The 27,280-nt window shown below is 41.5% G+C and overlaps 1 pseudogene; it reads right to left on the minus strand.

Moving 5' to 3' along the window:
* Positions 1-15,364: 15,364 nt before the first annotated feature.
* LOC136388078 (spermatogenesis-associated protein 31E1-like) lies at positions 15,365-26,837 on the minus strand (annotated as a pseudogene).
* Between the last annotated feature and the right edge of the window lie 443 nt (positions 26,838-27,280).

Below are 27,280 nucleotides of genomic sequence, written 5' to 3' on the forward strand. Positions count from 1 at the left end.
TTTATTATATAAATAATAAATAATTTTGTCTGTCTTATTTATTTAATGTGTCACTGTTGAACAGTACCTGACAAATAAATACTCATAAATAATTGTTCAAAGGAAGGAAAGAAGGAAAGAAGGAAAGAAGGAAAGAAGGAAGGAAGGAAGGAAGGAAGGAAGGAAGGAAGGAAGGAAAAAGGAAGGAAGGGAGGGAGGGAGGGAAGAAGGAAGGAAGGAAGGGGAAATGATGTCAGAAATAAGGGGACAAGGTCTGAGAGGTCTCTCAAAATGCCAGATTGTCTCTTCCTTCTGTGATGTCTCGGGTCTCCCAAGCTGCTGAGGCACTGCCAAATTGTCCCCAATGACCTTCAGCGCTCATTCCCATCCCAATGGCTCTATTCGTGGTCTCCCCAACCTGCTTCTCTTTAGCACATGCAAGGTGTTGTCTTGTGCAGAAAGGTTCTGTGCCTTGAGATGGAGTTACTCAGATGTTTCACTCATCAGAAGCTAACCTGCTTGGCTTTGGCTTTGGTGTGTCCAAATGTGTCTGTCTATATGGTCTCCCTCCTCAGCCTCGCCCCGGCACACACCATCTAACTGTGAGGCGATCTCAGACTCCCTTCCCCTCTCCCATAGGCAGCACCCAGCCTCATCCCCACCCTCTCCTCTATTTTCTCCAATTCGGAAGACACTCATATACTCCCATTTCCAGAATTCCTGCAGTTGAACAGATTTTTGGCTTTTGTTTCTCTTCAGAGCATTCACTCCATAAAAGTAGCTATTACATACTATGTTATCTGGCAGAAAACCCTAGAATACTGCATTTCTTTCACCCTCTCACTATAAGTGCGTACAAACAGAACAATGAGACTAGGACTGCTATTTATTTATTAAATCTTCTTTTGAGGAAAACAACAACAAAAAAGTGATAAGCATGTGTGGAGAGAGGGGACATATAAGAACCCTCTGTATCTTCCACTCAATTTTGCTGTGAACCTAAAACTTCTCTAAAAAATAAAGTTTAATTTTTTTAAAAAGTGACAAATCTGCTTTACAAATAACAATGAATTTATGTAAAAGTCACTGCCTATTTGTTTTCCTATTGGTCAAGCATAACGAATCTAAATTCACCTTGTAAGCAACTTTTCTCATCAATTAAGTCAATGTTTATTACTATTACAGTTTAACAAAGCTGCTTGTCTCAGAAATCTTTTATTTATTTATTTATTTTATTTTTACAGGGACAGAGAGAGAGTCAGAGAGAGGGACAGACAGGGACAGACAGACAGGAATGGAGAGATGAGAAGCATCAATCATCAGTTTTTCGTTGCGAGACCTTAGTTGTTCATTGATTGCTTTCTCATATGTGCCTTGACCATGGGCCTTCAGCAGACCAAGTAACCCCTTGCTCAAGCCAGCGACCTTGGATCCAAGCCGGTGAGCTTTTGCTCGAATCAGAAGAGCCTGAGCTCAAGCTGGCGGCCTCCGGGTCTCGAACCTGGGTCCTCTGCATCTCAGTCCAACGCTCTATCCACTGCGCCACCGCCTGGTCAAGCTGTCTCAGAAATCTTAGTGATTATCAGCACCTGCTCTGGTCAGGGTATAACCAGGAAATCACTTAAACTATCTACAGCAGAGAATACACAATGCAGGAAGTTGGTTACATGGCTGATGAGGGAGCTAAGAAGCCAAAAGAAATGATGAAAGGGAATCCAGAATTTGCAATTTCAGGAAACCACTACTATCCCTAAGCTGAAAAGTTAAAGGGAGGAACAAAGTTACCAGAACCCAAGTGCCAGAGTCACTAAGCATAAGCTGGTTTCGTGGCACAACTGTCAGACAGGAACTGGTGTCACGGACAATAGATAGCTCCACCGGAAATACACACAAGGGAGAGATGAACAAAGAGAAACAAATACCATCGCATCTTCAGTCTCCTGCAGGACTTCCCATTAGCCACCCGAGCCAGGGGCCAACTGCACATGAACCTGGGGAACAGCCTACAGGGATCAGCTGCTCAGGCTGAGGAAGGATGCGGGATAGATCTGAGGGCAGCAGTCAGCACTGGGACAAAGCTAGAATAAGTACATGTAGCAGAATTCAGAAAACATTCAATAATTTCTATCAGAATAGATGATTCTCTGTATGACGTACTGCCAAACATTTCAAAATGCATGTATTAACATAAGCCAGGGTACATGGTTTATGCTCTCTTAGTTTCAAAAAGGGAAAAAAAGGAAAGAAGAAAAAAGGAAATAAAGGAAGGGAGGAAGGGAGGAAGAAAAGAAGGAAAGAAAAAAGGACTATTTAATGGTAATACATTATTAAAATAGATTAATACAACATCAGAGCTTAAAATCGAGGTCTTGTTGGATTCTATCCTGTTCGCTTAGCCTTTTACAGCATAGAGATTGTGGTAGTGAGGTGAAGAAAAGATGAGGAGTTTCCATGTAATTCCTGGTTACTCCCATTGAAGCATGGGAAAAAATAAAAAATAAAGGCTAACAGGAGTGGTTCAGATCTTATCTTGATATTTATCTCAAAAGTTTGGATATTTTTAGAGAAATGCCCCTAAAGATCAAAGATTCATACATATATTTAAGTCTATAATTTACTAGGCCAGGGGTCGGGAACCTATAGCTCATGAGCCAGATGTGGCTCTTTTGATGGCTGCATCTGGCTCACAGACAAATCTTTAATAAAAAAAAAAATAATGTTAAAAATTAAAAAAACATTCTCATGTATTACAGTCCATTCATTTCCTACCACTCATGTTCATGGTTGCAGGTGGCTGGAGCCAATCACAGCTATCCTCCGGAACAATATCAAATTTTTATTGGATAATGCATAATGTACACAGGCTGTTGTATGGCTCTCATAGAATTACATTTTAAAATATGTGGCGTTCATGGCTCTCTCAGCCAAAATGGTTCCCAACCCCTGTACTAGGCAGAATGTTATGACAAAATGAACAATTAGGCCATTGTTGCTATGACTGGGATAACTTACAAGCAGTAGAGAGTGCCAAGGAGTTTGAGTTCCAACGCACAGGTCTGAGTTCCACCTAGAGTACTTTCCTAGCTGTATTTTTGGGCAAAGAGCTTAACAAGTCTGAGACTCGAGGCATTTGAAATAATGTAGTTCTAGTCACGTCACCATTTCACAGGCTCATTGTGATTTTTTTTTTCCCTGAAGTGAGAAGCAGGGAGGCCGTCAGACAGACTGCTGCATGTGCTCAACTGGGATCCACCCGGCATGCCCACCAGGGGGCGATGCTCTGCCTATCTGAGGCATTGCTCCGTTGCACAGGTAGCCATTCTATCACCTGAGAAGGAGGCCATGGAGCCATCCTCAGCGCCCGGGCTAACTTTGCTCCAATGGAGCCTTGGCTGTGGGAGGCAAAGAAAGAGATAGGAAGGAGAGGGGAAAGGGTGGAGAAGCAGATAGGTGCTTCTCCTGTGGGCCCTGGCCAGTAATCGAACCTGGGGCTTCCACGTGCCAGGCTGAAGCTCTACTGCTGAGCCAACCAGCCAGGGCTTCATGGTGATGATTTAATGAAATAAAGTTGGTGACTATTACTGCACAAATGTTGGACATTGTTTTCTTTTTTATCTCAGTAACCCAAGAACAAGCCTTCCTTTTATCAGATGAAAAAACCCAACACAGAACACAAACATTATATAGCCAGAAGCAACCTGAAATAGCCACTATATAATTAACTCAGTCTTCAGAAGAGAAAACAACTACAGGATTAGAGAAGGAAAACTACAGATGATTTTCAGTGCCTCCTCAGTTGCAACAGCTGAATGAAAACCTGTCAAACTCACCGATGGTACGCAGCAGTGTTAGTGAATCTTCACAGCCCTCAATATGCCAGATGTGTAGGGCTCACCTGGGTCTGGTATGCTATTAAACAAGCTAAGCAGTGGTTTTATACAAAACAGTGGATTAATTAGTCAAAAGAAATAAAGCTCACCTGGATATTTGTATCTCAAAATAATTGACAGAGAAGGTAGGAAAAAATAGTTTTGTAAATCTAAGTTTCTTGCAGCAGGATTCTTATTTAAATAATTTTGGCAGGCATTCACCAAGTTCTGGTTTCAGCTCCTTTGCTTATCTTCTCTTCAGACCCCAGGAATGAGCTGTTACAACCCACTCACTCTCCTTTTAAGGGATCCTTTCCTTCATAAACTACTTTCTTTTATTTTTTTAATAAAACTACCTCCATATTCGTCCCTTGGAGGAATTCAGCACATAATTCATTATGTAATGAGTATTTAAAGACCTACAGTTGTTATGCACTCTTCTAAGCACTGGGATATGTTCAGAAATAAACAAAGATCCCTGTCCTTGTGAGCTTATATTCTAGTGTGGGAAACAGACAATAAATAAGCAATATAAAAAAGAGGTAAATTATATAATGTACTAGTGATAACTATTATGGATTAAAAAATGAACCATAGAGCCGAATCAGCAGAATCCAGACTACCGATGTTAAGAAAGGGGAGAGAGCCCTGGCCGGTTGGCTCAACGGTAGAGCGTCGGCCTAGCGTGCGGAGGACCCGGGTTCGATTCCCGGCCAGGGCACACAGGAGAAGCGCCCATTTGCTTCTCCACCCCTCTGCCGCACTTTCCTCTCTGTCTCTCTCTTCCCCTCCCGCAGCCAAGGCTCCAATGGAGCAAAGATGGCCCGGGCGCTGGGGATGGCTCTGTGGCCTCTGCTCCAGGCGCTAGAGTGGCTCTGGTCGCAATATGGCGACGCCCAGGATGGGCAGAGCATCGCCCCCTGGTGGGCAGAGCGTCGCCCCCTGGTGGGCGTGCCGAGTGGATCCCGGTCGGGCGCATGCGGGAGTCTGTCTGACTGTCTCTCCCTGTTTCCAGCTTCAGAAAAATGAAAAAAAAAAAAAAAAAAAGAAAGGGGAGAGAGGTCTAAAGTTCTCCCCTGTCCTTTCAACATCAGCATTCAAAAGAGTGAAGATTCTGTGAAGACACATTCTTCCCTCTGGAACAAGGTGTCAGGCTGGCAAGTATCATCCTGGGAAAGTAATAGCTTTGTTCCCTTCCCCTGCAAGCCAGTAATGGAATTTTACACTGTCGTTTTTATGCTTTTAATTTCCAGATCAGATCTTGTGGAATGACATGTATTAAGATACCCTGGCATCTCTATTCATTATATTTCATTAGAGCTAATTTAGTGTCTCCTCTCCAAGCCCTCAATCTTTCCATCTTCCCTTCAGCAATAGAATAATTATCAGTTCATGTCCTCTGATGTCAGAATAGTCCAACCACTCTCAGCATTTTACTAATTCAATTCTAAGGCTTTCCTGTGATTCCCTGGACCTTATTCCAATTTGCATGGGTACAAGCCTATCTCAAGAAAAGACAAACTGGCTCTAGGCAAAATAGTGAAGCCAGTGAAGCCTGTAAAGGAGTCCCTCCACCATTCATTTTTAAGGCTCTTAACCCATTTGTTCCTGTACCTTTTTTTTAAAGGTGAGAGGAGGGGAGATAGTGAGGCAGACTCCCACATGCACCCTGACCAGGATCCACCTGGCAATCCCATCTGGGGCCGATGCTGAGTACCAATCTATTTTTAGCACCTAAGGCTGACATGCTCTAACCAACTGAGCTATCCTCAACACCCAGGGCCAACATGGCTGCGGGAGGGGAAGAGGGAGAGAAGTGGAAGAGGGAAGGAGAGAGAAGTAGATGGTCACTTTTCCTATGTACCCTGACTGGGAATTGAACCTGGGATGTCCATATGTTAGGCTGAGGCTCTATCCACTGATCTACTGGTGAGGGCCTATTGCTGTACCTTCTTTCTTCTCCTCATTTCCAATAGGTACTCCTCCGATGGTGGCTCTGCCCTGCATAACACATTCCCTTAGTCGACACCTACACCTGTGTGGCAGCATTTTGAGGACTCTCCACATAACTGGTAAACCAATGGCTGGTAATACATTAATTCACACAGTTACATTATCTAAGTAAAATAAATATTTTTTAAAGGAAGGGGGGATGCTTCTGGCTTCTTCTTATTCAGCATTGTGTCTCCAGAGCTCAATACATATTTGTACTCAGTATGCGTTTGATGTATAAATGAATGAACAACATTAATACATGAGAACGTAATCCTGACACAGAGGAAAGAAACAATGTCAATTTTGTTGAAGCAATTGACATTAGGGCTATAGTTCTCCTATAACCGTCTGTTTCATCCCCTGCTCATACAAGCTTTTATATTTATTTCACAGTTACATTTGTCTGTTTGTCTGCCCAGCTCTTCCACTGGAACTGGAATTCCTTGAGAGACTCTGTGTTTATGCTGGTTTTATCTCCTGTCATTAACATCCAGGCTAAGTGAACCCTACACATTTCCAGCCAGAAAAGAGCAGGAATGTCTATGTTCCTCCTCAGAAGAGAGATGCTGGGAGGAACGTCTAATGTCTAATGTGTCTCCAAGTCGTCTGTCACTCCTCTCTGGGCTGCTCATTTTATTGTGAAATATTGGAGAAGAAATCACATGTATTCAATTCAGCCCACCCACCTCCACTTTCAACACTCCCCCCCCCCAGGAGGTCCTATTCTCTGTGGCTGCCATGGGGTAAGCTGGAGAGTGAGGGAGTTATACTGCTCTTCCATGGCCTGGCTGGGTAACTGCCTACTTCAGAAGTAAAGTCTTAAGTGGCCCACTGGTAATTCTATTTCTAAACCATAGTCTCTACTCAGCCTTACCAAGAAGCTAGATTTACATTTCTGTTAGAGTTCTTGCATCAATGCCTGAATGGGCTCTGAATGCCACCATTAGCACAAGGCTTGGCTCATGAGGTGCACTTAGAATTGAATGAGATTAATGAAATACTATTGTCAGGGTCTCTGTGACTCTTGAATGGGCGTGTGAAGAATGACCGTGATAAGCACAGGGCATTCTCAATGCTCAGGAAAATGGGAATCAACTCTCATTCAAAAGTCTAAGAGTCATTAATATATTTGGTACTCTAGGGAATAAGATCAGGCCTGGGTGAGTGGAAAAATGTCTAACTTGTTTCTGTGTCCTTGTCTCCACTGTATCATTAATGTATTGACCCAGACTGAGGCATGTCCCAGCAATACCTGATATTTTTACCCAAAGTGTGATCCGAGATTCTACTTGAGCAAGATGCTCTTGGGGGAAATAAAAAATAAAAAAGGAAGAAAATAGAGCACTGTGGTGAAGAGTATGGGTTCTGCGGCCAAACTTGGGTTCAACCTGAGCAAAGCCACTTGCTTATTATGACCTTAAAAAAGTTTTTTAAGCATTCCAGGCCGTGGGGCCATCATTCCAAAAAATAAAGATATATCATATAATACATATATAGATAAAGTGAAGTTCTCTGTGTAGAGCCACATAAACCTATAAAGTAATCCATGTGTGTAACAAATAGGTGCTCAATAATATTCGACTTCTTTATATACAACTGATAATTATATTACCTCCCTCTCTTAGAGATTTGCAATGCTCAAATATCCTTCACTAAAGAAATGCATTGAATTTTGTTCAATGCAGAACTTCCTAAATGTATTTCACCATGACCTGTGTGTGTGTGTGTGTGTGTGTGTGTGTGTTTTAAAATTATTCTTAACATTCATGCAAAAGCTTTAGGTAACAGTGCCATAGCACTGTTTTGAATATAGCCGAGAACCACACACATCCCTTGTAGCCATCAAATCCTAAAAAAAGGAAGAAGCAGTTCAGAAATATACCCCTATTTGGCTGATGAGTCATTTCTTAACTCTAAGAGTGCAACTTCCCTTCACCATCTGCCTTTTCATGACCAATAGTGTGCATAGGCCCTACTTAATTGAATGTGCAAAGTGTTACCCACAGGCAATGATCTCGGTATATATTTTAACTCATCATCCAACGAAATCAGAGATGAGAGCAACATCTAATGGCTGCAGATACATAAATAGCCATTTCCATTCACTTTCAATTACTCTGCAGAGAAATCTGGTCATAAATGAGCTCAGTAAATTTACAATATGTTATCCCTCAATAGCCAACCCAAGCAAAATCACACAATTTGTTAGAACACTAATCTTCTAAAAGTGTGCCAACCCTAATCATTTTATGGCTTCTGATTGCTTAATGGTATAGCTAAGAGGACCCCAGGGATGCCCAGGTGTGACCTTCAGTTAGTCAAGTGCAGACAGTCTCCTGATAACATGGATGCAGGTAGTGCTGCCTCAGTGCCTCATTTACACTAGCATGGCAGGTGTTCCAAACTCTCATTTGCACTAATGCCCTTCACCAAGTCATCTCCGAGGAACAGCCAGTCCTTTGAGAGCAAGGAGTATGTCTTACTTATTTCTGAATCTCCAGTTATAGGCATAATGTCAGGCACATAGGGATCACTCAACATATATTTGTTAAATGAAAGATCAAATAAGTGACCCTCAGCAGTTACCTTCAGCAAAGAAGAGATTTTTTTAATACCTCGATTTGAATGTGGAGTTGAAGTCCATCTTTCTTTAATTCTACCTTTGAGGAGTAATTCTGAAGTGCTTATAATTTGGGTACAACTATAGAATAACGTAACAATTAAAAAAGAGCACAGACTCTATAGCATACTATATGGGTTTCAATCTTGGATCTGCCTCATAGTGGCTGTGTGACTTTGGGCAAGTGACTTAGCCTCTTTGTGTCTTAATTACTAAACTATCAAACGGGGATAATAGTGAAGATTGTCATGAGGAGTAAATAAATTTTATCTATCTGCATCTGTATCTACATCTCTTTCTGTCTGTTTGCCTGCCTATCTATTTACTTAATGTCTGGTACACAGTAAACACTGGGTGTGACCCTAAGCCTGGGATGTTACTGTGTGAGGGTCTAAGAGTAAAACAGTAATGAGTTTATTGCTCCGATGTAAATTGCCCTCTTTTAAGGTTCTGTTTCCTTTTTTTGCATCTCTTAGAATCCACTTCTCACCAGGCTGATACAGCATGATAGAACAAGCCTGATCAGATGGAGTGTGCATTTGTATGGCCTTGTCCTTCACTCAGATCTCTCTTGGACCTCGTAGAAGTGGTGTCTCGTCCAGGACACCATTAAGTACAAGGCAGATTTGTGCCTTTTAGCCTTCCCTTTCCTGTATTCTTGGGGTCTCTTGCTCACACCTTCCATCATCCAGAGCCTGTGATAAATTCTAATAATGCAAAACCTCTACATCTCCACCTACGGAATTATATTCATATCCTAGCTTAGCTATTAAATCAGTGCAACATGAATTCATGTAACTAGTAGAATGATTGTTGCTGGCTGATTAGTGGTCATCTCAGGGAATCATGCTTCATAGTAACCTTTTTTTCCAATAAAAAAACACCTTTTAAAAATCAACTTAATTGAGGTAATATATATATATAATATATATATATTATATATATATATATAATAAAAATGTTCCCATTTTTAGGTGTTATTTAATGAAATTTGACAAATGTATATACCTTTACAGATACCATAATCATCAATACATTTCCATCACCCCAGAAAGTTCCTTTGTGCCCTTTGGTAGTAAGTAATTTCCACCCCAACACCAAGTAACCACTCATCTACCACTATGATGAATTTTACTTTTGCTAGATTTTCATAGAAATTCACTTTGGTGTATTTGTTTCAGTAGTTTGTATAAGTAAGTAGTTCATATGGATATACTATAATTTGTTCATTCATTCACCTGTTGATGAACATTTGAATTATTTGCAGTTTTGGGCTATAATGAATAAAGCTACTATGAAGATTGAAGGATAATTTTTCATGTAGACATATTCTTCCATTTCTCCTGGGTAAATAAATGCCTAGGTATGATTGCTTGGCCTATGTATCTAGCTATGTAAGAAGCTGTCAGGCTGCTTTCCAAAGTGTTTTACCATTTCATAGTCTTCTAAGTAATTTACATGAGTTCTTGGTACTCCACATTCTTGTCCATACTTGATATTGCCAATCATTTTCTTTTTAAATTCTATTGATTGTATGATTGTATCTCATTGTGTTTTCATTTTCATTCCTTGGTGATTGGTGATGTTGAAAACCTTTTCATGTGCATATTGCCCTTCTGTATAACTTATTATTAGTATTATTATTAGTATTATTTAATGAGACAGACTCCCGCATGCACCCCAACCAGGATCCACATGGCAACACCTGTCTGGGGCCGATGTGCGAACCAGCCGAGCCACCAGCTGCAGGAGGGGAAGACAGAGGGCGGAGAGGAACGGGAAGAGAAGCAGATGGTTGATTCCTATGTGTGTCCTGACCAGGGATAAAACCTAGGATTTCCACACAATGGGCCAATACTCTATCCACTGAACCAACCAGACAGAGTGTTTATCTTCTTTAATGAAGTATCTCTTCAAATCTTTTGCCCATTTTCTACTTGAGTTTTTTTTTTTTTTTTGTCTTATTGAATTCTAAGAGTTTTTATATGTTCAGGATATACGTCCTTGCTATGTATGTTTTCAAAATATTTTCTCCTCTGCTTACCTTTTATTTTGTTTTTTATTTATTTTTTTTTTTTTAGAGAGACAGAGAGGGAGTCAGAGAGAGGGATAGACAGACAGGAACAGAGAGAAATGAGAAGCATCAATCATCAGTTTTTTGTTGCGATACCTTAGTTGTTCATTGATTGCTTTCTCATATGTGCCTTGACCATGGACCTTTAGCAGACCAAGTAACCCCTTGCTCGAGCCAGCGACCTTGGGTCCAAGCTGGTGAGCTTTGCTCAAACCAGATGAGCCCGCGCTCAAGCTGATGACCTCGGGATCTCAAACCTGGGTCCTCCGCATCTCAGTCCGACACTCTATCCACTGTGCCACTGCCTGGCCAGGCTATTATTGTTATCTTAATGTTATCTTTTGAAGAGCAGAACATTTATATTGGATAAAGTTTAATTTTTCAATTTGTTTCTTAACATTTTATGTTTTTTATTTTTGTTTCTAAAAAATGTATGCCAACATAAGGTTGCAAAGATTTTTTCATATTTTCCTTCAAAAATTGTATAGTTTCAGTATTTACATTTAGGTCTATGAACCATTTCAAGTTACTACATAACAATGATGTTCAGTTAGGTGTGATGTTCATTTTTTTTAATAAACTGATATCCAGTTGTTATAGAATTATTGGTGAAAAAAAGACTTGATGCAAAGGCAATTCAGTACAAACACACACACACACACACACACACACACACACACACACTCTCTTCTGTTCTATTAATCTGTGGGTCCATCCTTACATCAATACCATACTGTCTTGAAAACACAGCTTTTGTAAATCTTAAAAGGAGGTAGTATAAATCCTCCAAGTTCTTCTTTCTCAAAATAGTTTTGTTTACTCTAGATGTTTTGTAGTTACATATAAATTGTTGAACCAGCTTGACAATTTTACAAAAAAAATCATGCTGTGTTTGAGTTAAAATTTGGTCAGGTCCAGGTGAATTGATAATAATACAGCATCTTTCAATTAATGAAGATGGCATATCTTACCACTAATTTAGATGTTCTCTTTCTTTCAGCATGTCTTATAATGTACAGTCTTACTATCCTTTGTTAAATTTATGTCTAATTATCTTATGTCTTTTATATTATTCTAAACAGAATCATTTTTTATTGCATGTTCCTGAATATAAGTTCATTGCTAGAATAAAAGTACAATTTCTTTCTTTTTTTTTTTTTTTTTGGTCTACCTGGTATCTCATGACCTTGTGAAACCCACTTGATTACAGATATTTTACCATGAATATGTGTTGAATATTATCCAATGTCTTTTCTGTATCTAAGAAAACACATATTATTTTGTTCTTATCCTATTGATATGGTGACTGATATTTTTTAATATAAACCATCTGTGAGATAAATCTTACTTGTTCATTTTTTATTATTTGTATAATGTATTGCTGGATTCCATTTGCTGATAATTTCTGGAACAGTTTTATTTTAATGTTTATAAGGGACATGGGTCAATTATTTTCCTATAGTGTCTTAGTTTGGTTTGCTATCAGAGTAAGGTTGACCTCATAAAATGCGTTAATAATATTTTCTCCTCTGCTGTTTGCCAACAGTTTGTGTAGCATTTGTATTATTTATTCTATAAATGTTTGATGGAATTCATCCATGAAACAATCCAGCAAATCTGTAGTTTTCTTTGTGAAGCCTTTTAATTTTTAATGCAATATCTTCTATATAGGGCTATTCAGATATTCTATTTTTACCTATGTTAGTTTTCATAATTTGTGCTTCTCAAGAATGTTTATTTCATCTAAAATGTCAATTGGGGGAATAAAGTTCATAATATTTTTCATTTTTCTTTTAATGCTGAAAGATCTATATTAATAAATCTTCTTTTACTCTTAACATTGTGTAAGTTGGTTTTTTGTTTTTTTTTTCTGATCAGCTTGGCTGAGATTTATCAGTTTTATTGATCTTTCCACAGAGTCAGCTTTTGGTTTTATTGATTTTCTCTGCTAGTCCAGTTTTCTATTTAATTACTTTCTGTTCTTATCTGTATTATTCCTTCCCTTCTCTTTATTTTGGGGTTTGTTTACTCTATCACATCCAATAGTGTCTTCTTAAAGTGGTAGCCTAGATCATAATGTCCTTTTTTATTTAGATAATATTCCTAATTCTGAATCTAGTTTAATATAGCCACTGTTTTGTTTTTATTATTTTCTTGGGATATTTTCATTCTTTTATTTTTAACCCTGGTTTTGATGTTTAAAGTAAGTTCTTGCAAGTATTACAGAGTTGATTATTGCTTTTTAAATGTAAATGGTCTAAAAGTTCTAAATAAAAAACCAATTTGACAATATTGATATGGTTGAATTATTCAATTATTGATATGGTTGGGTAAAAACCCACTATCTTGCTATGTGCTGTTTATATGTTTATCTGAATAAGTCCTTTTCTCACCTTTACTTCTGAAGGATATTTTTGCTTAATATATATAGTAATTATAGATTACCAGGCTTTGTTTCCTTTTTTTCATAATTTAAAATCTAGTCTTGGCTCACCTGGTTGGGTGGTTCAGTGGATAGAGCATTGTCCTAGAGCACCAAGGTAACAGGTTCAATCCTCAGTCAAGGCACATACAAGAAGCAGCAAATGACCAGATATATGGAAAAGGTTTATATAGGCAGATGGGGATCCTCAAACCCCTCAGCGAGATCTTCTGAGCATGGCTTTTAAGGTACCAAGAGGCAGAAAAAGCCCAATAGAGATCAGGTGAACTACCAACTGTTAGGATATGCCCGTAAAGGCTCCAATGCCCCAAAGGGGTCTCATAGGATTCCATCTGGGTCCTGCTTCAATAGTGAAAAGGAAGGTCATTGAGCTAAAGCCTGCCAGGCTTACATGCCTTTGCTGTGAGGAAAAAGGGACACTGGAAGGTAGGCTTCCCCCTCACTCCTCTAAGGGAGGGTTCAGACTCTTCCAGCCCTGCTCCAGCCACTTATGACCTAACCTTGCCCAGAATGCTGGGGTTTGCCACTGAAGGCTGAAGGTGCCCAGGGCCGTCGGCCCCATCTACAACACTGTGGATGAGCCTAGGGTATTTATTCCAAGAAGCAGATAAACTGATCTCATTTGCACAAGGGCCACTTAACTATGTCTTGCCTGAATAGTCAGGTTTTTTATTCTTCCCTCAAAGATCTCTGTTGTGAGTGTTGATAGTCCTATTTTCTACTGCTTTGTTTAATATCAATATATAATGTTTCCTTTATTCCTCCTACCTCAATGCCCCACTCATATTTCAGGCTGGGACCTACTTCTAATTTAGAGCTCTCTCTCCCCCTTTTGCCAACTTCTATTGTGAATTTACCTTTGCCACCCAGCTTAGTGTATCCCAAGGTTCTCTTTACCACGCCACAGTTGCAGAGCTCCAGGGAAAAGCAACCTGGTCTCATCTCTCCAGGCAGAAGAGAACAGAAGCTCCATCTCCACACATGCTGCAGATGGCTTTTCCAGTCTACTTGAATCATTACCAGCTAGAAGCAGCGGTCATTGGGACTTGCACGTGAGCTGCAAAGTATAGAATTGTGACAACAATCCCAGTGCCATGCGGCCTTTTCCTGGATGTGGACTTTTCCTGGACTCCTGCTCCTTGTGACAGCTCCTAACAGACTGAACTGGGGTTGGGTTGCATTCGCAGGGATTTGGAATGGTGTTGGTGCCAACTTGGACTTGGTGAACATGTTAAGGACACTATTCTTTTATGGATTCTTGTTGACTAGATAAAGAAGATGTGGCACATATACAGTATGGTATACTACTCAGCCATAAGAAATGATGACATCAGATCACTTACAACAAAATGGTGAGATCTTGATAACATTATACAGAGTGAAATAAGTAAATCAGAAAAAAACAAGAACTGCAGGATTCCACACGTTGGTGGGACATAAAAATGAGACTAAGAGACATGGACAAGAGTGTGGTGGTTACGGGGGGCAGGAGGAGGGAAGGAGGGAGAGGGGGAGGGGCAGGGGGAGGGGCACTAGATAGAAAGGTGACGGAGGACAATCTGACTTTGAGTGATGGGTATGCAACATAATTGAATGACAAGATAACCTGGATATGTTTTCTTTGAATATGTGTACCCTGATTTATTGATGTCATCCCATTAAAATTAATAAAAATTTATTTATATAAAAAAAAGAAGCAGCAAATGAGTGTACAACTACCATATTTTCCCATGTATAAGACACTCCCATGTATAAGATGCACCTTAATTTTGGGGCCCAAAATTTGAAAAAAAAATCTATTAAATAAAGTTATTAAAGTCAAATTTTATTCATCATAAAATTCATACAACTCCTCCTCACTGTCAAAACTCCCATTAGCTTGTCCCCATCTGTGTCTGATGATGAATTACTGTCTTCATATATTGCCTTGTCCTTAGTTCCATCTACGGCATTTGAAATGCCACACCACTATATAAGATGCACCCAGTTTTTAGATCCCAAATTTTTTGAAAAATGGTGCATCTTATACATGGGGAAATATGGTAAGTGAAGCATTGAGTTGATGCTTCTCTCTCTCTCTCAAATCAATGGGAAAATTTTAAAATTATGTATTGTCTCACATTTTTTTGTTTTGTTTTTTCATGAGCAAGAAATTTTATTTTTGGAAACAATTAAATTTGTGGCAGAAGCCATTAGGACCTAGAGGGTGATGTGCTACCAGGAGAAGAAGGTTTCTGCACATTATCCTTTTTGTTTTAAAGAAAATTTTCCTACCAGGAAAGGTGTGAGAAGCACACTCTGATTGACCGGAGGAGGAACAGTACGTAGGGTAACAATGTAGGTGGTCTGAGACCTCTGCTACCTTCAGCCCACGTTGGTAGGGTCTACCTGGGAACCCTGGCTTCATGGGTAGGAAGGCTCACTTTCTGCCCCTGTCTCTGGTCCACCCACTCTTGGTAGGACAATTGTGGCCATTGGGGGGTGACTTGGTGAGTATAGGCCATATCTTCCATCACTTTTCTCTGCTGTGGAGAAGAGAAAGCCTTGTGGTAAGAGGAACACCCACCTACTGGGGCCTGGAATTGTTTTCTGTGCTGATTTAACTCCTTGGCATAAAGTTCTTCATAAAGTCCTAATTTCTCCACCAGGATCTGTCCAACAGCTGTCACAATCACCAGCCCTTCTTTGTGTTTTCCTGGGTTGGGTCCCTTAACACCCTCCCTCTTATCAGAAGAGAAAGATATCTTGCTTTGGCTCTCACACAGGTCTTTAACTTTTATACCCTGGGTACCTGCTGCCCCTGGTTGCTCTGTCCACTCCATATGAGGTCGTGTAACACTTGGGCAGCTGGCATGTCCCCACTGTTACTTTCCCTCTAGGAAATGGCCAGTGAACTGTGAGAAGCCAAGATGTCTTCAGCAAGGAGCACATCAGTTTGAGAGTCTTGGAGGAATATGCTGGTGGCATAGTCTTGAAGGAGCACACCAGTGGCATGGCCTTGAAGCCAGTTCTCTGACTCTATCTTCCCTTGGGGCTCCATCTTACTGGCAATCTTTGTTTTCAGGAATGGCTCTTCTGGGTCCCGGACAACTGACTTTGTAGGTGGTGAGGAGCTTCATGGGCCCTGGAGAGCCTGATCTCCTCATACTCACTTAATGGTTTAGGGACAAGCCAGCACACTAGGACCCACAATGACTTCCCAAGGAGCGGCCTCCTCAGCTTTCACTGACTTCCTGGCCTTGTCAACCCTTGATAATTGGGACCCTAAGTTCTCTTCTAGTACTGCTGCCCTCTGGCGGGGATCTCCTGAATTCTGAGTCCCTTTCCTCCCATGGCTCATTCCTGGCTACTGCTGACCTTGGATCTGGCTTCTTGACACCTTTTCTCAACCTCCACGACAGTCCCAATCTGCTGGGTTTTTCCCATGAAGCTGAGTGTGACAGACTGAGAAGGTGGCCTGTTCTCCTGCCTAGTCAAAGGGGCCTTTGAGGGCCCATGGCCATAACCAGACAGTGACCCTCCCACGACTTTCTGGATTTCCTCAATCTCAGGTGAAGTGGTGGGGAGAGGACCTGACCCGGTGAGAAATGACTCTTTTGTTATCACCTTCTCTCCCAATAAGAGCTGAGGAGCTTTTTGCAAGAACTTGAAGTTGGATTTTGAGTGGACCCCAGATACACAGACATCTGAAGGGGAGGAGGGGGACAGTGGAAGGGGCAAAATTTGAGCCTCACATAGCTTGAGCTTTATGGTCTCAACGGCCTGGAGGGGCAGGTCCCACTTATGTCCCACCTGAAACCTTATAATGTGATCCCAGCACCTGTCTAAAACATGGACCGAAGAAGAAAAGCCCACAGAGGTGTCACATAATGTTCCCGACCCTTCAGAGATACTAGAATCCTGGTTTCCATGTGACTGTGGCACGTGGGAAGGATATTGTTGGCAGTAAGCCAAGGTCGACGCACACTCACAGGAATTAAACTCTGATCTGTTTGAACTTCCTGCCCAAATGGTCTTATAAGAGTTGTTCTAGATCTTTCTTATTTGGGTCTTTGTGTAAGCAAGTTCTTGGGTCACTCTTTGAAGGCTTCAAGTGTCTTTCTGACTTCCTGGTATTCATTTCTAGAAACTCCATTGTGAAGTTGGCTGGGCATCTAGAAAGACCTAGAGAGACCTTTTGGGATCATCCTCACACATTGCCGTTGACCCCTGCTGAGGTCTTGCCCTATTTGGTCTTTCTAATGAGACCTTCTCTGGTATCTGGGCTCCATCTTCTTGAGTTGTGTGCCCAACTCATCCCTGGACATTGGCCCTGAGCCTACATCAGTTTCAGAGACACCTGGACCCTGAAGTGCTGGCCATCCTGCTTTCATCTTTGATGAGCCTCTTGTGAAGATGTTGCCTCTGGCAATGAGAGCTGATAAACTCTCTGTGAGGGATGGACACTGACTTGTGGCCATGGGAGGCCCCACTACCCTGAGGAAGGCTGGGAATGGGTTGGCTAAAGCCTCCCTGAGGTCTTTCAGTGACAAAGGTTGACAGCCTCTCCCTTTGCAGTTGCTTCTGCAACAAGGGAAGTTCCAGATGTTGATTTTCAATTAGGATAAAAAATTGTACCTTATGCTGGGGTGTAGGGCAAAATACTCCAGAAGTCCTCATCTGGGGTGGAGAAGAAGGCAGTCGGATTGAGAGGGAGTATATGAGATGTGTCTGGGTCTGAATCTGAGCTGGAGATGGGGGCTGGGACTGAATCAAAGTTTCCAGTCAAAGGTTGGGGTTGGCCCCAGGGAGGGAAAAGGCTGGGGCCTGAGAAAGCCCTGAAGGTGTTCTGGGCTGAACTGGACCTGGAACATTGTTAGAGAGTCCATTGAATGCAGTTGAAAAAGGCTGTTGGTAAGAAGAGTTTTTAGACACCCAGAATGTAGCCACCAGGGACTTGCTGTGGTGCAGAAAGGGGAGGCCCCAGAAGAGCTGGCTGCATCTCTGCTGTAGATGGTTGCCCAGAAACTTGAGATGTGAGGACTGCTGAGGACCGGGCACTGGCTCGTTTGTCTTTCATGCTCCAGAAGGGTTGAGGTTTTGTAGTGTTCTGGTCAGCACCCAGCGATTTCCACTTGTTCCCCAAAAAGTTTAGGTGGTTGTCCAAGCTCTTATGATTTGAAAATGACCCTCCTTTTCTTTCTCTTCCCACAATTTCAGTGGCACTCTCTTGGTGATTAGCATCTCCAGCAGCTCTGGACATCAGGGTGAACAAAGGAGAGGCTACCAGTCTCTACCTACCTGTCTGTGGGGTCTCCCCCAGAACAAGGCCCGGGCAGGGTGGTGGGACGGGTGCTCTTGCTGGAACTCATGCTGTGATAAGGAGGGGAAGAACAAGGCCTTGCTAGTCACCCACCGCCAGGACAGGAACTTAGTAGGACAGCCTGAGCAGCCAAGGGCCGAGATGGCTAAGATGGGAGACACCAGGAAGGCATTCCCTGGAGGTGAGCCTGTCACAGTGGTGCCCAGGGGGATTCTCTCCAAGTCATATTGGTCTTGATATTCTGCTGAGTGGGTGGAGGCCAGAGGTAGAGGACACAGGGTCAGAGGAGCTGGGGAAGCAGACAAGGACATGGCGGGCACACTCTCTTTTGCAGCACCAAGCAGGTACCATGGGCTCCCTCGGGTGCTGTAGTGCACGCCTCACCGGGAGGGTCTTGATCCAAGCACTGGCAAGAGCTGCCCTTGTCAGGGGGCCTCCCCAGATGGCTTCCAAGAAGAGAAATCAGGTTCCAAACTTCTTCCAGTTCTTGCAGGCAATCTCTGCAGGCTTTCAAAGCTCCACTTTTCTTCCTGCTTCTGCTCCTCCATCTCGGCTCCCGTGGACACTCCCTGATGTTTCTAGGTCTCCTAGGTGGTGTTAAGGACGGATTACTCTCCAAGCGTGGGAGTAATAGGAGGAAGAGCAGAAGTCCACACACATTGGCGAAGATGGCGTCAATCACCCAGGAAGGGCTGGAGCTCTGCCAGGTAGCACTAACACTCTGCAGGGAAAAGAGAGAGGGTTGTTCATCATTTGAATTGCAATGCTTCCCTCAGGCAACTGAACACAGGGAAAGGCTTGTGGCCAAAAAGCCCACCCGCATCTGTGAGCTGAGGTCTGATCACAAAGGGCTCCTGAGTGTGTAGGAGGGGCAGAAATGAGCAGGCTGGACCCCAAACCCTAGCCCCACCCAGCTAGGAGGCTCCATCTCACCCCTCTCCTCCAAATTCTAGACTATCATCAAATTTGTTATTCCACTTGGAAGCCAGGTATTACCTGGTTCCTGTATCTGTTTGAGTTCTGGCTTGAATCCACCAATTTCTAACTGAAGTGGCCTTTGATAGACAGTTGGATAAAAAAAATGTGGCATACATGCACCATGGAACACTACTCAGCTGCAACAAAAGATAAAACACTGTCACCCGCTTCAACATAGATGGACCCTGAGATCATCACGCCAAGCAAAGTAAACCAGAAAAGGACAAGAACCATATGATTTCACCTATGTGAGATGTAAAACAAAAAGCAACAAAGAACAAACTTAAATAGATTCATATACACAGACATATAATTCCACTAATCCCTTCATCTTCTCTGATTTCATCCCCTCATTCCCCTTCCCTCTGACAGCAGTTCCTCTGCTCCCTGTGACCCCACCTCTGCCTCAATTCTGTTCCTCAGTTCACTTTGTTCATTAGATTCCACATATAGGTGAGATCATATGATATTTGTCTTTCTCTGCCTGGCTTATTTCACTTAGCATAATAGTCTCCAGGTCCATCCATGCCATCGCAAAAGGTAAGATTTCCTTCTTTTTCACGGCCACGTAGTATTCCATTGTGTATATGTACCATCGCTTTTTAGTCCATTCATCCACTGATGGACAGTTGGGCTGTTTCTAGATCTTGGCTATTGTAAACAATGCTGCAATAAACATGGGAGTGCATATCTTCTTTTGAAACAGTGATTTGATATTCTTAGGGTATATTCCTAAAAGTGGGGTAGCTGGGTCAAAAGGCAGTTCCATTTTTAATGTTTTGAGGAAATGTCACACTGTTTTTCACAGTGGCTACACGTCTGCATTTCCACCAGCCATGCAGAAGGGTTCCTTTTTCTCCACACCCCCGCCAGCAATTGTGTGTTGATTTGTTAATAAGCACCATTCTGACAGGTTTGAGGTAGTATCTCATTGTGGTTTTAATTTGCATTTCTCTGATGATTAGTGATGGTGAACATTTTTTCATATGCCTATTGGTCATCTGTATGTCCTCTTTGGAGAAGTGACTATTCAGTTCCTTTGTCCATTTTTAATTGGATTGTTTACCTTCCTGGTGTTGAATTTTAAAAGTTCTTTATAAATTCTGGTTATTAACCCCTTATCAGACATATTGGCAAATATGTTCTCCCACTGTTTGGGTTGTCTTTTTATTTTGTTAATGTTGTCTTTTGCTGTGCAAAAGCTTTTTAGTTTGATATAGTCCCATTTGTTTATTTTGTGCTTTATTTCACTTGCCCGTGGAGATATATTGGAAAAAATCATGCTATGAGAGATATCTGAGAGTTTACTGCCTATGTTTTCTTCCAAGATTTTTTTGGTTTCCTGGCTTACAATTATGTCTTTTATCCATCTTGAGATTATTTTTGTGAATGGTGTAAGTTGGTCCAGTTTCATTTTTTTAAAATGTCCCTGTCCAATTTTCCCAACACCATTTATCAAAGAGACTGTCTTTACTCCATTGTATGCTCTTACCTCCTTTTTCAAATATCAACTCACAATAAAGGCATGGGTTTATTTCTGGGTTCTCTGTTGTGTTCCATTGATCTGTATGCCTGTTCTTATGCCGGTACTAAGCTGTTTTGAGTACAATGGCCTTGCAGTATAACTTGATATCAGGAAGTGAGATACCTCCCACTTTATTCTTCATTTTCAAGATTGCTGAGGCTATTCGTGTTCTTTTTTGGTTCCATATAAATATTTGGAATATTTGTTCTATATCTTTGAAGTATGCTATTGGTATTTTAATAGGACTTGCAGTGAATTTATAGATTTCTTTGGTTAGTATAGACATTTTAATGATGTTTATTATTCCTACCCATGAACATGGTATATGCTGCCACTTGTTTGTATCTTCCTTGATTTCTTTTACAATGTCTTATAATTTTCTGAGTAAAAGTCTTTTACCTCCTTGGTTAAATTTACTCCTAGGTACTTTATTTCTTTTGTTGCAATAGTGAAAGGGATTGTTTCCTTAATTTCTCTTTCTGACAGTTTATTGTTGGTGTATAAAAATGCCACTGATTTTTTAATATTAATTTTATATCATGTCACCTTGCTGAATTCATTTATCAGGTCTAGTAGGTTTTTGACTGAGACTTTCAGGTTTTCTATGTACAGTATCATGTCATCAGCAAATAATGATAGTTTTACTTTTTCTTTTCAAATTCGGATGTCTTTTATTTCTTCTTGTTGTCGAATTGCTGTGGCTAGGACTTCCAGAACTATGTTGAATAAGAGTGGTGAAAGGGGGCACACTTGCCTTGCTCCTGATCTCAAGGGGGTTGCTTTTAATTTTTGTCCATTGAGTATGATGTTGACTGTCGTTTTATAATAGACGACCTTTATTATGTTGTGGTATGTTCCCTGTATTCCCACTTTACTGAGAGTTTTGATCATAAATGGGTGCTGAATTTTATCAAATGCTTTTTCTGCATCTATTGATATTATCATGTGATTTTTATCCTTCCTTTTGTTTATGCGCTGAATCACATTAATTGCTTTGTGAATATCATACCAGCCTTGCCTCCCCAGAATAAATCTCACTTGATCATGATGTATGACTTTTTTAATGTATTGTTGGATCCAGTTTGCTAATATTTTGTTGAAAATTTTAGCATCTATGTTAATCAGAGATATTGATCTATAGTTTCCTTTCTTTGTAGTGTCTTTACCTGGTTTTAAAATGCGGATAATGCTTGCCTTATAAAAGGAGCTTGGAAATCTCACCTCTTGAATTTTTTGAAATAGTTTGAGAAGGATAGGTGTTAGTTCTTCTTTGAAAAATTAGCCAGTGAAGCCATCCAGTCCAGGACTTTTGTTTGTTAAGAGTTTTTTGATGACTGTTTCAATCTCATTTGTTGTAATTGGTCTGTTTAGGTTTTCTGATTCCTCCAGGTTGAGTCTTGGAAGATTGTATGTGTCTAAAATTTTATTCATTTCACCTAGGTTCAATTTTTTGGCATATAAATCTTCATAGTATTTTTTTACAATACTTTGTATTTCTGCAGTGTCAGTTGTGACTTCTCCATTTTTATTTCTAATTTTACTTATTTGAGTCCTCTCTCTCTTTTTCTTGGTGATTCTGGTTAAAGGTTCATCAATCTTGTTTACCTTCTCAAAGAACCAGCTCTTGGTTTCATTGACCCTCTTTATTTTTATTTAGCCTCTATGTCATTTATTTCTGCTCTGATCTTTATTATTTCCTTCCTTCTACTTACTCTGGGATTTATTTGTTGTTCTTTTTCTACTTCTTTTAATGCAGGGTTTAGCTGTTTATTTGAGCTTTTTCTTGCTTCTCAAGGTATGCCTGTAATGCTATGAACTTCCCTCACAGGACTGCTTTTGCTGTGCCCATAAATTTTGAGTTGTTGTACGTTCGTTTTCATTTGTTTCAGGGAAATTTTTTATTTCTTCCTTGATCTCATTGTTAACCCATTCATTATTTACTAACATGCTATTTAGCTTCCAAGTGTTTGAATGTTTTTCAGTTTTTCTATTGTAGTTGATTTCTAGTTTCATACCATTGTGATCAGAGAAGATGCTTGATATTATTTCTATCTTCCTAAAACAAGTTACTGAGACTTGTTTTGTGTCCTAACATGTGGTCTATCCTAGAGAATGTACCATGAGCACTTGAAAAGAATGTATATTCTGCTGCTTTGGCATGAAATGTTCTGAAGATATCTATTAAATCCAGTTGATCTAGTGTGTCATTTAAGGCCGCTGTTTCTTTATTAATTTTCTGTCTGGAGGATCTATCCATTGATGTTAGTGGGATATTAAAATCCCTTACTATTATAGTATTGCTGTTGACCTTGCCCTTTATGTCCATCAAAATCTGCTTTATATATTTAGGTGCTCCTATATTAGGTGCATAAATATTTACAATGATTATATCCTCCTGTTGAATTGCTCCCTTTATCAATATGTAGTAACCTTCTTTATCCCTTACAATAGCCTTTGTTTTCAAGGCTAGTTTGTCAGATATAAGTATTGCTACCCTAGCTCTCATTTCCATTTGCATGAAATACTTTTTTTCCACCCCTTCACTTTCAGTCTATGTGTATCTTTTGTTCTGAGGTGGGTCTCTTGTAGACAACATATGTACAGGTCCAGTTTTCTTATCCATGCAGCTACCCTATGTCTTTTGATTGGAGCATTTAATCCATTTACATTTAAGGTTATTGTTGATATGTATTATTGTCATTTTATTCTATAAATCTACAATCCTCTTTCTCTTGATTCCTTTTTTCTTTTGTTCTTTTTACAGCAGGCCCCTTGACATTTCTTGCAGTACTGGTTTGGTTGTAATGAATTCCTTGAGTCTTTTTTTGTCTGGGAGCTTTTTATTTCTCCTTCAATTTTAAAAGACAGCCTTGCTGGATAAAGAAGTCTTGGTTGTAGGTTCTTGTTTTGCATCACTTTGAATATTTCTTGCCAATCACTTCTGGCCTCAAGTGTTTCTGTTGAGAAGTTGGATGTTATCCTTATGGGGGCACCTCTGTAGGTAATTAATTGCTTTTCTCTTGTGGCTTTTAGTATTCTTTCTTTGTCTCTTAACTTTGGCACTTTAATTATGATGTATCTTGGTGTAGGTTTCCTTTGGTTCCTCTTTAATGGGACTCTCTGTACTTCTTGAAGTTGTGTGACTTTTTCCTTCATTCCTTCATCAATTTAGGGCTATTCCCAGCTATGATTTTTTCAAATACGTTCTCTACCCATTGTTCATTCTCTTCTTCAGAAACCCCTATGATGTAGATGTTGTTTCTCTTCATGCTGTCACAGAGCTCTCTTAGAGCTTCCTCAGTCTTTTAGAACCTCTTTTCTTTTTGCTGCTCTGCTTCCATTTTCTCATTTATCTTTTCCTAAATTGCTGATTCGATCCTCTGCTTCATACATCCTGCTGTTGATCCCTTCTAGTGCAGTCTTCATTTCTGAAATTGTATTCAATATTTGTCATTTCTGACTGGTCCTTTTTTTTCTAGTTATCTCTTTATTTAGGTGCTCATTATGACCATCCATTGTTGCTCTAAGATCCATGAGCATCCTAAAAGTCATTATTTTAAACTTTGCATAGGGTAGTTTTGTTACTTCCATCTCACTCAGTTCTTTTTCTGGGGATTTTTCTTGTTGATTCATTTGGGTTGCATGTTTCTCTTTGCCCATTTTGTGTGTATTAGATAGTGCTGTCTGACTTTGAAATTTTTGTGGTGTCTTTATGAAGAAGATAAGCTCAGTGGTACTGATCTCTAGGCCACCTGTTTCCCTTGTTCTAGAAATGCTTCTTGAGGATACTCCTTTCCCTCTTGATGTATGTATTAAATACAATTGGTCCTTTCGTGTGTATGGTTATCCCTTCAGGCTAGCTGGCTCTAAGGGTCAACCTTGATCATGTGTATTAGACGTGGTGCAGTGTCTGTCTTGTTGGGCATATTTATTCTCCACAGTGTCTGGTGCCTGCTGGAATCCTCCATTGGGAGTGCTGCTTATGTAGTTAGCTGAGTCTAGGGTTGGTGCTATCTACCACCCACTACTGGTTGCGTTAGTTCTAGGTCTTCTTGGGTTGGTGTCAGCTGTTGTAACCTGCCATGGGCTACTTATTTGGAGCTACTTCTCTGTTTGCTGTTTGTGTCTGCATCTACTGTACCTGGGTAGTATGGGAGGGGCCAGTCTGTGTATAGGAATCAGCTTCCTCCTGCTTAGAGATGACAGCAGCTCCTTAAATGCCTCAAGCTCCATAAGATTTGTCCCCACTTTTCAGCTGCTCCACACTGCCTCTTGCAGCTGCCTGGTCTTCCTACAGAGTCTTCTGTAGAAAGACTATAGTGTAAGCTCAGACTGGTCTCACCCAACAAACCCCTCTACAGGTCACAACCTTGGTAGGTTAGCCTTGGTCAGCAAACTGTGGCTCACGAGCCACAGGCGGCTCTTTGGCCCCTTGAGTGTGGCTCTTCCACAAAGGGTACTCCACCCTAATTAAGTTAATAACAATGAACCTACTTATACAGTTTAAGTTTAAAAAATTTGGCTCTCAAAAGCAATTTCAATTGTTGTACTGTTGATATCTGGCTCCGTTGACTAATGAGTTTGCTGACCACTGGATTAAGGCAACAGAGGTTGGAAATACAATGTTAGTGGGACCCCCTACTTCCGGGGTCTCTTGGTCAGGAGCCCAGTATGGGGAATGTGGCCCCTACTCCAGAGCTTAATCCCTCAGCCACTGCTGAATACTTAAATTTTATTTCTCCCAAGCAAGGTGAGCAGCAGGTTCAGATAGAATGGGGCCAACAGTTCCTTCTACAGAAGTTCTTACAGCTGGTGAGAGCCTGGTCTCAGGGAGGAATACTGAGAGAGTCCTCTCCTGAGGCTGACAGTGCCCCTCCCCAAAGTAGCTAAGTCCCTTGACCAGATCCAACAACAGGCTCGCAGGAATCCATACCTTTAAATGTCTGTGCTCCAAGCCTCTCTCTCCCTTCCCCCTATGGAACTTAGGCCAAGAGGGGAAGAATATTCAGCATCTAGGCTGGCTGACCATGAAGTTCCACCCTATGCAATGCACATGAGCCACTGTGCCCGTGTTGATCACAGAAAGCAGCACTCACCTGGGCCAGGTATAGGGAACCCTTCCTTAGGACACTCCACTAACAAGGGCTGTTAGGTCCTGAAGCAATGCTCCCATATCTGGCCACTGAATGTGCCAGCCCTGGGCCTCCTGGGAGTGAACCTGCCACAAACCAGTGGGAGACACTGCCTGTGACTGGCTCTCAGCCACCTTCTTGGAGCTACAAGCAATCCAGAGTTTGTGGCTGCCTCTACTGGGCCCAGGTACACATGGAAATGCCAAGCTGCACACCTAGGCTGGCTTTTACCCACACTGGACTTGAGGGAAGGTCCACTTAAAAGGCCAAGGTTTCTTGAGCCCTGTCTCCTGCAGCCTCTGTCTAGCAGAGCCACTGTAAAAAAACTTCTGGTAGAGTTTAGCGCCTGAGGCAATTCAGGGATTAGAAAGGGTGGTGGATGTGGCTCAGCCTCAAGTATCAGTCTGTCCAGACATTTTTCACAGACCTCAGCAGGGTGTGGCCCCCAGGAGTCTGGTGGGTGTGGCTCTGAGACCCAGAGGTGTAGTCCTCCTTCCTCCTGCATTCTGCAGTCTGGACAGTTTCTACTGAATCTCCCCTAAGGTGCGTTAGCACTAGTCATAGACTCGAGAGAATGTGGGGAAAAGCTGCGCCCTCAACATCAGAAAACTGAGTCCCTGACTCACCCCCCACCCCCCCACCCCCCGCTTTCTGGCTAACTTCTCTGAATGGCCCTGCCTCCATGGGATGGGAAGGAGAGAGTCCTGAGGGTGGGGTAATTGCATTTGACCAGGCTGATGACACTCAGAGTGTCCTGATCCACCCAGGAAAGATGGTGACTGCTGTACTAGAGAATGACTCAGCATAGGGGTTCCAGTAGCTGTTCCCCACTGTGTCTCTCCCTGGGCCAGCAACTTCACATTGCACTCACACAACTCTAGTCCTCTCAGCTCTCCCCCTTCCCCTGCGTAAGTGGCCATAATGCGATTTTCTGCACTGGCCCTTTAAGACAGAGCCTGCATGTCTGAGAGCTCCAGTCTCTTCCTGGAAAACAAAAATCTGGGCTCAATTCACTGCCAACTGCTGTGTGGGTGCCTCTTCTAGGCTCTGGGGCCCTAGGCTGGGGCATCCAGCCTAGGGCTGAGGACCCTCACCTCTCAGGGTGACCCTCCTGCAGTGAGAGTCCCTCCCACCCTCAGCTACTGCTCCCTTCTAGGAGAGGGGCAGCTCTTTCCGTCACTCCGCCTTTCCTACCAGTCTCACTGTGGTTTCTGTGATCCTTAGTTATAGACTCCTCTTTGATTTGTTTAAAGATGGTTTTTCCATGTGATTATCATTAAACGGAGTTGTAATCCAATTTGGTCTCAGGGGGTGGCAGTTGGAAGGTCCGCCTACTTCATCGCCATCTTGGAATAGCATTATC

The sequence above is a fragment of the Saccopteryx leptura genome, chromosome 1 (assembly GCF_036850995.1).
Source record: "Saccopteryx leptura isolate mSacLep1 chromosome 1, mSacLep1_pri_phased_curated, whole genome shotgun sequence".
NCBI lineage: Eukaryota > Metazoa > Chordata > Mammalia > Chiroptera > Emballonuridae > Saccopteryx > Saccopteryx leptura.